Below are 15256 nucleotides of genomic sequence, written 5' to 3' on the forward strand. Positions count from 1 at the left end.
TCTTACTTAATGAAACAGATTTAATTAGAAAGGCTCAAATCTATGAATTAAATACAGGGATATCATTTTTATAACATTTTATATTAAAAGGGTACAGAAAATAAGTATACTCAGTGGGGTGGGAGTAGTTCATGTCTAACAGCAAGCCTTACCCCCAGCCTTTTTACATGTACACTGGTTGACTTATTGTGTCTTTAAAGGACACTGTTATTTTTATAGTTTCTGGAAGAGATTGGTCAAAACTTCAACTATTGTGGAATTAATTTGAAAGTTTTCAAAACTACTCGTTTTGCCACAGAGGATACTTTTAAAATAGACTCCCATAATCTTTAATATTCAAACATTTGTAATAATATATTTGGTTTTCAGAAGCATATATGATACAGTGATAATTTTAAAGTGTTCATGACATCAATTGTGTTTTGTGAAAGATATAATACATCAGGCTTTGTTAGGACAATGCAGAGACAGCCCAGAATCATGAAGGTGGAAGTGAAGATGATTTTCTTCTGCCTTAATAGCTTTAATTGCAGGATACTGTAGAATACAGCTGCTCCTCCCTTCAAAGTTTCATTTCATTGCCTGTCTATAAGCTGTCACACCATGCCTGCCACTTGACTGCTATGTCACCCAATCCTGTTCCACCTGAACAAATTTGTGGCAATATGTGCTGAATGCTCCATTTCTTTGCTCTAAAGTATAAATGCACTGTGCACTACTGAAATAGGAGTAGTTTAAGTTGGTTGATGTAAACTTATTTACCATGAATAATATAGCAAGTGCTCCACTGGTATAAATAAAATGTAAAGTTTAGGATTGACATTTTACTTAGAAATAAAACTAGAAATTTGCTTCATACGTTCTTTTTAAATTTTTAAATTTTAATTTTTAATGTTTGTGGATACTTAGCAAGTGTACGTATTTATGGGGTTCATGAGATGTTTTGATACAGGCATGCAATGTGAAATAAGCACATCATGAAGAATGGGATATCCATCCCCTTAAGTATTTATCCTTTGAGTTAAAATGTGAAGTCTTGTGATGATTTGAACACGGTGGCATAGTTAATTATAAAGAATATCAAATCCTTTATTTGATATGTCTACAGGTCTTTTAAACAAGAAAAAAACAAAAGGAATTAAACCAATCCCTGAAAAACAGCAAACTTGTCAAGAAAAATGTAGATGATTTACTGCAATATATTATTTAAAAGTCCCATTAAAAATTTTAGCTTTCATGGAACAACCATGTATTAGTCAGGGTTCTCTTAGAGGGACAGAACTAACAGGATATGTGTGTGTGTGTGTGTGTGTGTGTGTGTAAAGGGGAGTTATTAAGTATTAACTTACATGATCACAAAGTCCCACAATAGGCTGTCTGCAGGCTGAAGAGCAAGGAGACCCAGTCCAAGTCCCAAAACTGAAGAACTTGGAGTTCAATATTTGAGGGCAGGAGGCATCTAGCACGAGAGAAAGATGTAGGCTGGGAGGCTAGGCCCGTCTCTCCTTTTCATGTTTTTCTGCCTGCTTTATATTTGCTGGAAGCTGGTTAGTTAGTGCCCTCCAGAATAACGGTGGATCTGCCTTCCCCAGCCCACTGACTCAAATGTGAATCTCTTTTGGCAGCACCCACACTGAAACACCCAGAATTAATACTTTGTATCCCTCAATACAATCAAGTTGATACTCAGTATTAGCATCACAGGTCCATATGATCTCACTACTGGGTATATAGTCAAAGGAAAAAGTATCAGTATACTGAAAAGATGTTTGAACTTCCATGTTCCTTGCAGCATTATTCACAATAACCAAGATATGAAATTAACCTGAGTGTCCATCAACAGATGAACGGATATAGAAAATGTGGTATGTATTCCCAATGGAGTACTACTCAGCCTTATTACAAAAAGAAAATTTCGTGACAACACAGATGAACCTGGAACATATTATGTTAAATGAAATAAGTCAGGCACAGAAAGAAAAGTACCTCTCAATCTCACTTACATGTAGAATATTAAAAAGTTGAAGATCATGAAAACAGAGAGTAAAATGGTGATTAGTGGATGGTGGGAGGTGAGGTTATAGGGGAGATGTTGGTAAAAGTACGCAAAATTTCAGCTAGGCAGGAGAAACACAGCCAAGAGATCTGTTTTTAAAAGTTTGGCTTTCAAATAATTCACTGAACATGTCTGGTTTTCGTTACTCTTTTCTTTCTGCATTCAAATGTGTCATGAAAATCATTATGTAGATAACTAGAGTTAAGCTCAAATTTGCTCTTTCTTGTGTAAAATGAATGATTATGACTTGCCATGATTTGTAAACAGAATAGTCCTTTTTTTATATCATTTTCTCTCTTCATCCACTAACCTAGCAAATGACAATGATTTAAATTGTGGATGGCACAGTATGTAATGAAAAATATGCATAACAAAAACTTTGTTTTACAATGTTTGGCCACTGAGAACACTTTAAAAAATATATGTAAAATAGAGGTTTTGTGCGACGTTGGTCGTGTTCAGTATGCGGTTGTGCGCTTTCACGAGTGCACTGCCTCTGCCGCAAAAACTCTCACTGTGACTTGATAAAAGCCATGCGTTTTTTTAGAAAGTGAGAGATAGGAAATGACGCAGAAAGCAACGGCCAGTGCCTAATGACCGTGAAGAACTATAGACCCGTCAGACTAATTCTTTCTTGAGAGGGACAGTTCTAGTAAAGTGAAATTTGGTAGGCATAATTTATCAAAATTTCTGGTTATTCCTTCACTAAATGTTCATTAGTAAGCTTAGAAAATACTCTTTTTTTTTGACGGAGTCTCGCTCTGCCGCCCAGGCTGGAGTGTGGTGGCGCCATCTTGGCTCCCTGCAAGCTCCGCCTCCCGGGTTCCCGCCATTCTCCTGCCTCAGCCTCCCGAGCAGCTGGGACCACAGGCGCCGCCACCATCCCGGCTAATTTTTTGTATTTTTAGGAGAGACGGGGTTTCACCAGGATGGTCTCGATCTCCTGACCTCGTGATCCGCCCACCTCAGCCTCCCAAAGTGCTGGGATGACGGGCCTGAGCCACCGCACCTGGCTGAAAATATTCTTTAAACTGTGAAAACAGTTTGCAGGTCTAGCTGCTAGCATTAGGCTATTGATGATAGTCTTCATTTTGGGGTGCCAAGAGTTCATATTGTTTCAAATTTCATCATTGGCTTAGAAGATGGAAAACCACACAGATTTATTATGTTTGCCATTGACACTAAGCTTTATTTTTGTATGTGGTAAATGAGCAGTGTGGGCAAATGGGATAAACAATTATTGAAAAGGAGAGAAAGAAGAAATTGAAGACAAATTAGATTTGAAAAAAACAGTATCAATATAAAAGGTGAGAATTATTTTTGAAAAATGTAATTAAGGATCCTTTCCTAGATTATAACTAACTACCTAAACAAAATCACATTTAGATCAATTAATAAAAGGAGTAGGACTGATGATTTGACCTTTTGGTAAAATGCAGCACAGATTAATTAGATTTTCTGGAATAACCAGGCAAAAATCATCGGTTGTTTCCTCAATTAGGAGCTCTGGCTTCCTTGGCCACACTAACCACTAGCAGCTAAAGATAGTTCAGCATTAAAAAAAAAAAAAATGCTATTAGTATGTGTTGTGGGCTGCACTGTGACCTCCAAGAGGGTATATTCAAGTGCCAACTGCTGGCACTTGTGAATGTGATCTTATTTGGAAACAGGGTTTTTGCATGTGTACTCAAGATGAGGTCTTACTGCGGTAGGGTGGGCCCTAAGTCCAATATAGCTGTATCCTTGTAAGAGAAGTAGAAACACAGAAATGGGTGTTCTACCCACTGAGAGAGGCAATGACAGACAGAAATTGGAGTGAGGCATCTACAAGGCAAAAGACATCATGGATTGCAGACAACCACAAGAAGCTAGAAAGGGCCAAGAAACATTTTTCCCCTAGAGCCTTGACCCTGTCAACACCTTGATTTCAGACTCCAGGAACAAGAGAGAATATATTTCTGTTGCCTTAGGCTACCCATTTTACGGCATTTTGTTACTGTCCCCCAGGAAACTAATACAGTATGTCATCCATAAAAGAAAGAGTTACAAAAGTTTTTTTCAGTCCAATGAAAGTAAATGAATATTTATATTTTATACACTTATACATTTGTAGGTAACACCTTGGAGCTATGATAGTAAGTCACATAAACAGAAACTCCATTTTGAAAAGCACTGATGAAGAAACTGCAAAAAATAGAGATACTGACTCACCTGAATATGAGCACCTGCATTCTTCACTGACATCACCATTATCTCCCTAAAACAGCTCTGCCGGCATCTCTGTCTAGTTCAACAGCCCTCGTTGACTTCCTTTTACTTACAAAGGGGGACTCCATATTCTTCAGCTGGGCACACATATCTTTTTCAATGTAATGTCTTGCTTTTAAAAAATATATACACCATAGAAATTTATTACTCATGATTCTGGAGTCTGAGAAGTCCAAGATCGAGTTGCCAGCAGTATTAGTGTCCTGTGAGGGCTTCTTTCTGTTTCCAAGATTGCATTTTGACCTCTACCTAATATTCTAGTCTATATTGTGCTGTGCCCGAGTGGCACCAATGTTCCAGCTACACTAGATTACATGTCATCCTTCAATGTATCCTTCATTTTCTTGCCCCTGGATATTAATTTGTGCTGTTTTCTTTTGTTCTCAAGTAACCAAAACCCCATTCCAGTTATTCAAGGACTAATTCAAATGCTGCCTTGCCTCATGAATCCTTCTCCAATGCTCCTCATTGCATTATTTTTTCTATCCTTATTTCCCTTATTCTTTGTACCTTCATTAGAGATTTAATAAGATATTGTGATTTATAATTTACGTAGGTCTCTTGTCCTCATTTTATCACACAAGATGGCGCTTATGATTTTCTTTTACAAATCACTGTTAACGTACCCTGGCAACCTGAAAACAGTTAAACATAAAATATAATCTGTTCCTTAGAACATGGAGACTTGTTCAAGGAGGAATGATCCATGATTCATGAATGAGTGAGTGAAGGTAAGACTGAATGAGGAATCAAAATAAAACTGAATGTGTTTGTTCTTTAAAATATACCTAAAAATAAAGAATCAGCTGGTTTATTTTAATTTTTGATAATCTTAGTCAAAATCTTCTAATAAAAGTTATGATGTTAAGGTTTATGAACTGTCTATAAAAATATATGAATTTAAAATTTGAGTCTTCTCTCAGAAATATTAATATCAACTGTAACAATTTAATAATGTTGGTTGTTTGCTGTGAACTAAATCTTGAGTTACATGTTTACATGGCTTTTACTGATTCATAAATTAACAAAATAGTTACAATCAACATAAATTAGAAATTTGTACAGGGCATAAATTAAAAGTACTTAAATATTTTATATCAAAAGAGAATTATTTAATGGAAATAGAATCCTGTTTGAAAATGCATGAAGATAATAGGTTTTAAATTTTTGAAAAAATGTAAATACAAATAACACAATGAATATGAGTTTATTTATGAAATTTGATTAGATTTTATAATTCTAAAGATTATTCTAGCTGTATAACCCTCGCTTCTTTATGTAATTACTAAATATGAACTTATGAGTTCTTTATAAGGAAAACATTTATTAATAAAGTAAACATAGTTCTTGGTTTTCAAAGAAGAGTGGCATTTGGAGACAGAGAATGTTAAATCTAATACTTGCAGAAATTGGTATATTGAAGTTCCCTTTACAGAGAATGCCTCTTCATTCTATTAGAATGGAATCTCTAGAACCAGCTATAAAAGAGCTTAACAGTAACAATAGCACAATACATACCAGACAATATTTTAAATGTTTTGTATATATTAACTGATATAATCCTCACAACAACCCTATAAGTACTGTCATTACCCATATTTCACAAAAGGAGAAACCTTTTTTTACTTAGTGTTGATTAACTCACGAAGGTCATGTACCATATACCAAGCACATGATAAAAACACGATCCTAGTCTGGGTCTACAATCCATTCCTTTTACCACTCTTCTCTAGAGTCCTCTAGTTTTAGGAGAACAACTCTCTGATCTGTCTCTTTCATAGGAAGTCAAAGTCATGAGGACATATGTTTCAAACATTCAATAGCACACAGCACTCCAGAAGGAGTAATTTACAAAGGGTTGTATAATAAAGACTCCTCAGGGTGTCTTCCTCTTTTTATATGTATATGTATGTCACTTATCTAAAGTAAAAGTGAGCATATGAAATAAAACACGTTTTTATGTAGCATCATAGAGATCTATGATACCTACACAATTTCAAGTACGATGTGACTTTCCATTCATCAAAATAAAGCGTATATACATACATGTATACAAACTTGTCATTGTTAATTTTAGTTACTTCAGATTTTCTTAAAACCTTTAACATGCTGTCCCTAAAATGGTCATTTTTAGCATTCCCCTAAATGTGGCAACAAATTATGTGAAACTAATTAGAACTACTTTCAAATTTAAATTCACCATTAATTATTCTTGTGCATTGGCTACATGAACTGCATTCCTTAATTGAATTTTCCTTATTTGTAAAATAAAGACAGTACATCTATTTGGAGGCTGTTGTGAAGAAAATAAGATTAAATATGTAATACATTCTTTGCAACAATTTGGACCTACTCAGTCTATTTTCTCCTTTCCTCATTCTTGTGACAGTGAATATTTCTCTGCTTTACTAGTGAAAAATTATTAAGAATGTTATTTTAAGAAACATTAAGTAGGTGGAGGAAACATGCATATCTTTGTTTTAAACATAATCATTAACCTATTTATTTTAGTACAAATGTAGTAATCCTGAGATATCCTTGGATTGACATACATTTTTCTTATACAATAAGTTGCTGAAGCAAATATATCTTGCTACCACTCAAAAAACTTGATGCTTATCATATCATCCCTCCAAATATTTAAAAAAAAAATCAAAACATTCTGGCAGTTCATTAAAAGACAAAGCATCTCAGTAATTCTTTTCAAAATGTACTGTTGATATAAACTCTCAATGAATTACTTTTTATTACACTGCTTTGATTTCGTTCATATAGTAAGTTAGTGGAGGATTTCTAACCTAGGTCATATTGATTCTGTCTGGATTCTTTATTCATTGAACCAAATGATCCTTTTTTGTGTTATACAATGCATATGTAGATATGTGAATCTGAAGAAGCTCTACTATTTAAGCCCTTATCAAAGTTATATACATGCCCATATAGTGAATTGGGTTTGGGAGTTTTGTTTCTGTGTTTGTTTTTCTTGTCTGTAATAAGATTACTATCAGGAAACTACCTTTGTTATTCTTAGAAAGAAAGTTACCTTTGTAGAAACAAAGGTAGTTTTTCTAGTAAAAGAAGGGGTGGGGCCAAGGTGGTGCCATTTTAGGGCTCCTTCTGTTAAAACAGCTGACTCTCAGTGGCAGACAGCCCTACTCTCTGAGAAAAAAGATATTCAATCACACCCATTCTGTTTGAACGTTTTGCTGATAAATTTTACTCACCCCTGGTGGAGTAGAGCCAGAGAGAGAAAGAGGCAGAGATTCGATGAATGCCAGACTTGGTTTTGGCAGCTCTTCTTGGGGGCAGCTTAGCCTTGGATGATAACTGCTTATGGTCCCAGATAAACATTAACATGCAGCCCTGGAACTCTAAGCAAAAGGTCACCCTTGGTCAAATTTTTACTAAGAAAGGAAGCTTATCCTTATTCGATGGCAGATGGTAGCATGTTTACATGGTACCTGTAGAGAGAATCAAGAGCCGTGAGTGGGAAGTGGAACAAGAGACATTCGGCCTAGTGTTGAGGCAACGCTTTCCAACAGTTGCTGCTGTCCAGCAATGGAAGTCACGCTCCATGAAGCTGTGAGTGCCTCATCACAAGAATTATTCCAGCAAAGCCCAGGTAAACATCTGCCATGAATACTTTTCTTTAAATTTTGCAATTCATTTCGGCAAGTATTTATTTAATGCCTCACTCAGGTTGAGCACCTTTAACCTGAAAATTCAAAATCTCAAATGCTCCAAAATCTGAAACATTTTGAGTGCCAAAATTATACCACGAGTAGAAAATTCTACACCTGACCTCATGTGATGGGTCACAATCAAAATCAGGCTCACACACACAGTTTATTCAATGTCCCCAAGGAGAATATAGACTTTCCCAGGCCCATTCAGATGCAATACATCTTTTCTGCACATGCCCAGATTCCCTAAACAAGCACCCCCACAAAGGGTAATAAAATGGCACATGTGCAGGCTGGACATGCCAAGGGCAGATTCCCTATGATGCCCTACATGAGACCAAGACCTGCATGCATTACTCACTGTGATTTCTTGCTTATTCTCTACTTTGTGGTGAAAGAATATTGTTGAAAAATGTCAAAAAAGGCCTGAAGATATCCCTATGAGTGACAGTGATAAGAAAAAGGGTAAGCATTTATGTTCATCTATAACACACAAAATCAAGCTGCTGGAGAAACTGGACAGTGATGTAAGTGTGAAATGTCTTATAGAAGAGCATGGCATTAGAGTGACCACCATATACAACCTGAGGACATGGAAGGATAAACTGTTGAAGTTCTATGCCGAAAGTGATGAATAGAAGTTAATGAAAAATATGGCTGGGGGCAGTGGCTCACATCTGTAATCCCAGCACTTTGCAAAGCCAAGGTGGGTGGATCACCTGAGATCAGGAGTTTGAGACCAGCCTGGCCAACATGGCAAAATCCCATCTCTACCAAAAATGCGCAAATTAGCCAGATGTGGTGGCAGGCACCTTTAGTCCCAGCTACTTGGGAGGCTGAGGCAGGAGAATTACTTGAGCCTGGGAGGCGGAGGTTGCAGTGGGTGAGATCCTTCCACTGCACTCCAGCCTGGGCAACAGAGCAAGACTCTGCCTCAAAAAAATAAAAAATAAAATAAATGAAATAAAAGAAGAAGTTAACGAAAAACAGAAAAACACTGCATAAAACTATAAATGAAGATCTCGATTGTGTATTGAAAGAATGGATTCTTTAGCTTCTCAGTGAACACATGCCACTTAATGGTATGCTGATTATGAAGCAAGCAGAGATCTATCACAAGACACTGAAAATTGAAGGGAACAAATGGACCGGTTGCAGAAATTTAAGAAAAGACACAGTATTAAAGTTTTAAAGATTTGTGATGATAAAACATCTGCTGATCATGAATCAGCAAAGAAATGTATTGACAAGTTTGCCAAGGTCATCACTAATGAAAATCTGACACCAGAGCAAGTCTCTAATGCCGATGAGCTATCACTGTTTTGGTGTTACTGCCCCCGAAAGACACTGAATGCAGCTGATGAGACACCCTCTACAGGAATTAAGAATGCCAGGGACAAATAAATGTGCTGGCCTGTGCTACCGTGTCAGGCACACGTAAGTATAAACTTGCTGTGATATGCAAAATTTGCATCCTCACTATTTTCAAATAGTGAATTTCTTTCCAGTTCATTGTTATGCTAATAAAACGCATAGGTCACCAGAGACATTTTTCTTATTGGTTTCACAAACGTTTTATACCAGTGACTTGTGCCCACCGCAGCGACTGGATGATGACTGCAAAATTTTGCCATTCCTTTATAACTGTTCTGCTCATCCTTCAGCTGAAATTCTCATCAAAATATTTATGCCATATATTTTTCCCAAAATGTGACTTTATTAATACAGCCATGTGACCAGGGTATCTTTAGATCAAATAAAGTAAACATAAAACAGTTTTTTGAACAGTGTACTAGCCTCAGTGAACAGAGGCATGAGTGTGGGAGGTTTTCAAAAGGAGTTTAGCATGAAGGATGACATATATGCTGTTGCCAATGCTGGGAACACAGCTACTAAAAATAGTTGTGCATGCCTGATGCAACCTCTGGCCTGCCTTTATGTTCACGGAAGATAATGAACACAGTAGTAACTTTAAAGGATTTTGTATGTCAAATGAGAGAAAAATTATGTCTGACTTCCTTTCATATGCAAAACAGATATCTTCAGAGCCCATCGGTAAGTGGGAAGAAGTGGATATCAAAGGAGTTTTTAACATTGGTAATGAGGATCTAGTTGTTCATTTATTGCCTGATTGTGAAATAGCCGAAATGGTTGTGAATCAAGTTGAGCATGACAAAAATGACCATGTTAACACTGCCTGAAAAATGCCTGTAGATGACACGGCGAAAATGTGTGGTGTGCTTATTGAAGGACAAGAGCAGTATGTATCCATAACAGAACAAAATATCATGTCAGTTTATAAAATCAAAGAGAGACTTCTAAAACAAAAAAACATTGTTAATGAGGCAGATGGCTCTGGAGGAAACATTTTTAAAAGGCTTCCTGAAGAATTTCTCCTTATCTCTAGAGAAACTCCTTCCTGGTCTCTCAATTACTTCTGATGTTTCTTCTTACTAATATATATTGATACAGGTATTCTGGCAATGCTACTGTGCTGTTAGTTACTCTGAACACATCATTTTCCCACTCTATTAATGGTATTTTTTACTGTTTGGCACTTAGCTGTGAATAAGTATAAGGAAATGATTGCTTACTGCTTATCAGTAGCCTGTAAATTCAGTCAGGAAAAAGGGTGATGTCAAACACCCATAGATAGCCCACCTGGGTGGCAGAGGCAGTGGTGCCTTTCCTTTCTGATTGTTCAATGTACACACACTTTCTTTCAGGCACAAAATTGTTTAAAATATTTTATAAAATTACCTTCAGGCTATGTGTATAAATGCATATGAAACATAAATAAATTTCATGTTTAGACTTGGGTCCCATCCTCAAATATTTCATTATGTATATACAAATATCTCAAAATCTGCAAAAATGTAGAAATCCCAAACCCATTTGGTCCCAAGTATTCTGGATAAGGGATCCTCAACCCGTATGTGCTAACCTCATTCTACGGGGTGGGATAACAGCCATGAGCAAAACAAAACACTATCATCACAAATATTACATTCTAGAGGAAGAAAAAATTAAATAAACACAGAAATACGTAACACAGTTTAATTTAGAAATAAGTACTATAAGAAAAAATGAAGTCTGATAAATGAATTGAGAGTGATGGTACTACTACCTTAGAAAGTTGATCAAGGAAGGTCTCTTGACAATTTGAGCAGTAGCAAGGGGTAAATCATAATTCCTTGTAAGCCATTGTAAGAGCTATAAATTTGATTCAAATAAAAATTGAAGGCACGTGTCTATGAGGCAGGCCACATTGTTTTAACTTATCTTTGAATTCTGTACAACTCTGTTGTTTTTAATCCTCAGCTTTGCCTTCCCCAAAATGCCAGGGCAAGTGTTCAGGTTATTGTGGGCATTTATTTATTTATTTATCTATTTATTTATTTTTATTTTTCTGAGGCAGAGTCTCGCTCTGTCACTCAGGCTGCAGTGCAGTGGTGTGATCTCAGCTCACTGCTACCTCTACCTCCTTCCTGGGTTCAAGCGGTTCTCCCGCCTCAGCCTCCTGAGCAGCTGGTCTACAGGCTCGCACCACCACACCTGGCCTGGCCTCCCAAAGTGCTGGGATTGCAGGTGTGAGCCACCACTCCTGGCTATTATGAGTATTTAAAAAGAGCCAACTAGCAAAATTAAGTATAAATCAAATATTGAGTATAACTTAAAGTTATGAATTGCTTCATTATTTAATTTTGTCTTAAATAGTTCACATTGACTTAATTTTAAAATTTTCAAATGTGTAAACAGAAGATAAAGAGATGAATGTAATAAACTCCATATATCCACTACGCAGTTTAAACAACTATCAGACTATCCCAATCTGATTTCATTTGTCATCCTATCCACTTTGGCCAACCTCAGGTAAAAGTGAAACGATGAGCAAATGTCTTACCATTTCACCCTTAAAATTCTTAGAATGTAAGAACTTTTTGAAAAAATAACCATAATATCATGAACACTACCAAAAATGTTAACAATCATTTTTTAATGTTATCAAATACGAGGTGTTCAATTTCCCCAAATGTCTCGTAAATATATGATTAGAATTGATGTACTTTAATTAGTGTCTTCATTGCGTATTGTCAGTATGTCACTAAGTCTCTTTTAATCTACCTGTCGCTCTTTTATTTTAAACATCAATTTACTTGTTGAAAAAAGTGTGTCATTTGTCCCATTATTCCTCTACATTCTACATTTTGATAATTGGATCCCCATGATATCATTTCACATGTTCCTCTGTTTCCTGTGTTTTTTATAAACTGAGAGTGATTTCTAGATATTTGATCAGATTTGGTTCAAGATTCTCACCCCGTGTTACATGTAGTCAGTCACTCTCCCCTAGGGCCCACCCAGGCGTTCACCTGAACCTCTCCGTACCTCCTCAACTTTAAGAATTGCTTAAGATACAATCCCAAACATGAGAATAAACTAGTAAAATTCACAAAGCAGCTGAAAATTGTCCTTTATTCAGCTGAGTCTTCAGAAAATCCCAGTAACTGTGGTTCATTAAATGTTTCAAGATATTCTTCATTATCCCAATCAATATTCAATTGGAAATATTTATAAAAATAATAATAATGAAGATATCAGATAAATATATTGTTGAACAAATGTTGCCATTATCCTTTTAATCTCTGTTATTGAAAAAATCCTAGATTATTGTTGTTGAGGCCTTTGGCATTCCATTTAATCTTTTTCAACTTTTATTTCTTTTTCTGGAAACCCACTTCTAAATGTCAGTTTTCCTTGAAATCTCACCTTCAACTCACTTTCTCCAGCTAACATATGCACTTACAGCGCCTATTCTCCTTCATGAAGGGAACATTTTAAAATTTATTTCTGATTATTACTATGGAAACTCAGAGGTTAGATGCATGACTGCCTGAATGAAGTGTTCACCTCCATTTTTTCTTCTTTCCATAATGTTGTTCAATAGCAACTGCTGACTAATGGCAGCACACATTAGCCCTTGGTTTGAGACACACGCGAGTTAGAGGTGGTGTTTGCATAATGTCTTTATAGAAAATAACGGGAATACAGGCACCTAAATTCAGCCTTTTCTCTCACTTCCCATGGCTTGTTCATTTATAACTTGTTTCAGAATTGCCCTGTGCTGTGTCTCTCTCCCTGACTTTCTGTTCTACAATAATAAACACTTTGATTAACTATCTGTGTTCTAAAATGCCAGCTCTTTCCAGTTTGAGGTGTTTAAATAAGTGGTTTCCTTAATTTGCAACTATAGTTCTTTTTTAACCCAATTTTAAAGTTAGTTTCTTTATACCTTCTCGCCTTCTCCCTTCCTGATTTTCTATTGCTCAGCAATCTTTAAAATTAAACAAAGGATTCAGATGAAAGGGAAAAAATGAAGTCATGTTATTTGTTTCTGTATTTTGAGGTCTATTTTGACTTTATATTTGTTATTTTATTCTCAAATGTATATTTCCTTTTTTTCCCCAACTATCACAAAAAGAAACTGGAATATAGTACATCTCCTTTCAAAACAAAACTGGATATTGGAACTTATCATTATTTCTTACATGCCTGCAAGGTATTTTTTTTTTGTACTAATAAAAGGACTCAGCTATGTTAAATTCATCCATTCAAATGTGTACACATTGCTTTTGCTCTCTATTGTGTACATTTGCACATAAAGCCTAAGCATATCTTTGCTCCTTTATTAACCACAGATAAAAATATGTATTGAGCATTTATTCTGTGCCTGGCACTGTGTTATTTGTTATTAATACAGTGGGAGAGGAACAGTTATTGTCTTTAATATTGTTGAACTCTAGAAAGAAAACCATTGAATGGATAACCCACTCTCTGTCAAACGTTCATTCCCTTCTCATTCTCAGTGAACAAAATTTGTTACAACTGTCACTTGTAGAAAACCTAAACTGTTTTCAAAGGAACGTGTACGGTTTCTTGATTCTTCATTTATGTCTCATTTTCTCCCAGCTTCACTTACAAGTTTTATATATTGGCCAATGACATGTGGTACTGAGAGCCGCAAGGCATTAGAGAAAGTGAAAAGTCAAAAATATTAACCTGCTATGAAAAAGTCAGAGGTGAAAAGCTAGATTTAGACATCTAGTGGACCTTGGTTTATTTAGACCTTTCCCTGTAATATGTTTAAAACTTTAACAGAATGACATCCCTGAAAGTCAAAATTCCATTTGTGCAATTTACATAAAGTGAGAAATGGATTTGTTACAACCTTGATTTTGGCTGATGAATGTATGTTTCATGGTAGGAAAATATAACTGGGACTCTATGAGCAACAGAAATCTGTGAGAAGACCGTCTATAGCAGATGATCCCAAATTGTTCTTTTCTCCCATCCTACCTCCATGCCTACCTGCTGCTGTTCCTATCAAGAATGAATCTACAAAGTGCAGACAGTACCCTTGTTATGACTTCCCCACAGCTTTCAGGGCTTCCGCAAAGGTTTCATTAGTCTCTTTGAAGTTCAAAATGTGACCCCGAACACATTGTCGTATTGAGTTGTAGATTCCCGTTTATTACTAAAGAGGCAGTAGCAATAAAGAGAGACACAATGTATTATAAGATTTCTCTCAATGTGTCATTGGACTGTGAACTTGGCTCTTGCTCCGTTTTAAAATTTACCAGTGTTCTCTTGTGTACTCTCCGTTCTTGCATCCTCTCTCCCAACCATTTCTAGGAAAATGAATCTTTAAGGAATCATAAAACCATAGAATATTATAACTAAAAGAGACCTGAGAGATTCTGTTTTCTGATCTTTTAATTTTCGAGAAGGAACTAAGATCAAATTTTCTGTAATTTGACTAGCATTCCAACCTAAAAACAGTATTCATAAGAAGCATAAATATTACTAGAAGGAGAGCTTCTCAGGCAGAATGACATTCTAGAATGATCTGCAAGTCCCTGAAGATAATTAGGCAGCTGTTTTATTGCTTAATCCCCAAGTCATGTTCAGGTTTTCTCTTCTTCTTTTGAAAAAGAATGTTGCTCTAAAGAGACAGCGATTATTTTGCACAGTGAAAGAATGGAGATGAGAAATATAGGATCCCTTTTAAGTAATATTATGTGTTTAACTTTTATCTAGGTAGCTTTGAAAGAAAAACGGGTTTAAGTGCATGAAATTATGTATCTATATCATATGACTTTCTTTTAATATAACGGTTATAAAATTTTCACACAGTGGGATTGCAAGCACAGTGTTTCCTGGGGACATGCGTGCATGTGAATATGTATTT

At 35.9% G+C, this 15256-nt stretch overlaps 1 long non-coding RNA gene across 1 annotated transcript; it reads left to right on the forward strand.

Annotated features, from left to right (window-relative positions):
• Positions 1 to 2830: 2830 nt before the first annotated feature.
• On the forward strand, positions 2831 to 14934 carry LOC129058502 (uncharacterized). The gene is made up of 3 exons (XR_008523642.2): positions 2831 to 3363; positions 4999 to 5055; positions 14273 to 14934. It is a non-coding gene; the product is annotated as an uncharacterized LOC129058502 (long non-coding RNA).
• The last annotated feature ends 322 nt before the right edge of the window (positions 14935 to 15256 follow it).

Source organism: Pongo abelii, chromosome 2 (assembly GCF_028885655.2).
Source record: "Pongo abelii isolate AG06213 chromosome 2, NHGRI_mPonAbe1-v2.0_pri, whole genome shotgun sequence".
Taxonomy (NCBI): Eukaryota; Metazoa; Chordata; class Mammalia; order Primates; family Hominidae; genus Pongo; species Pongo abelii.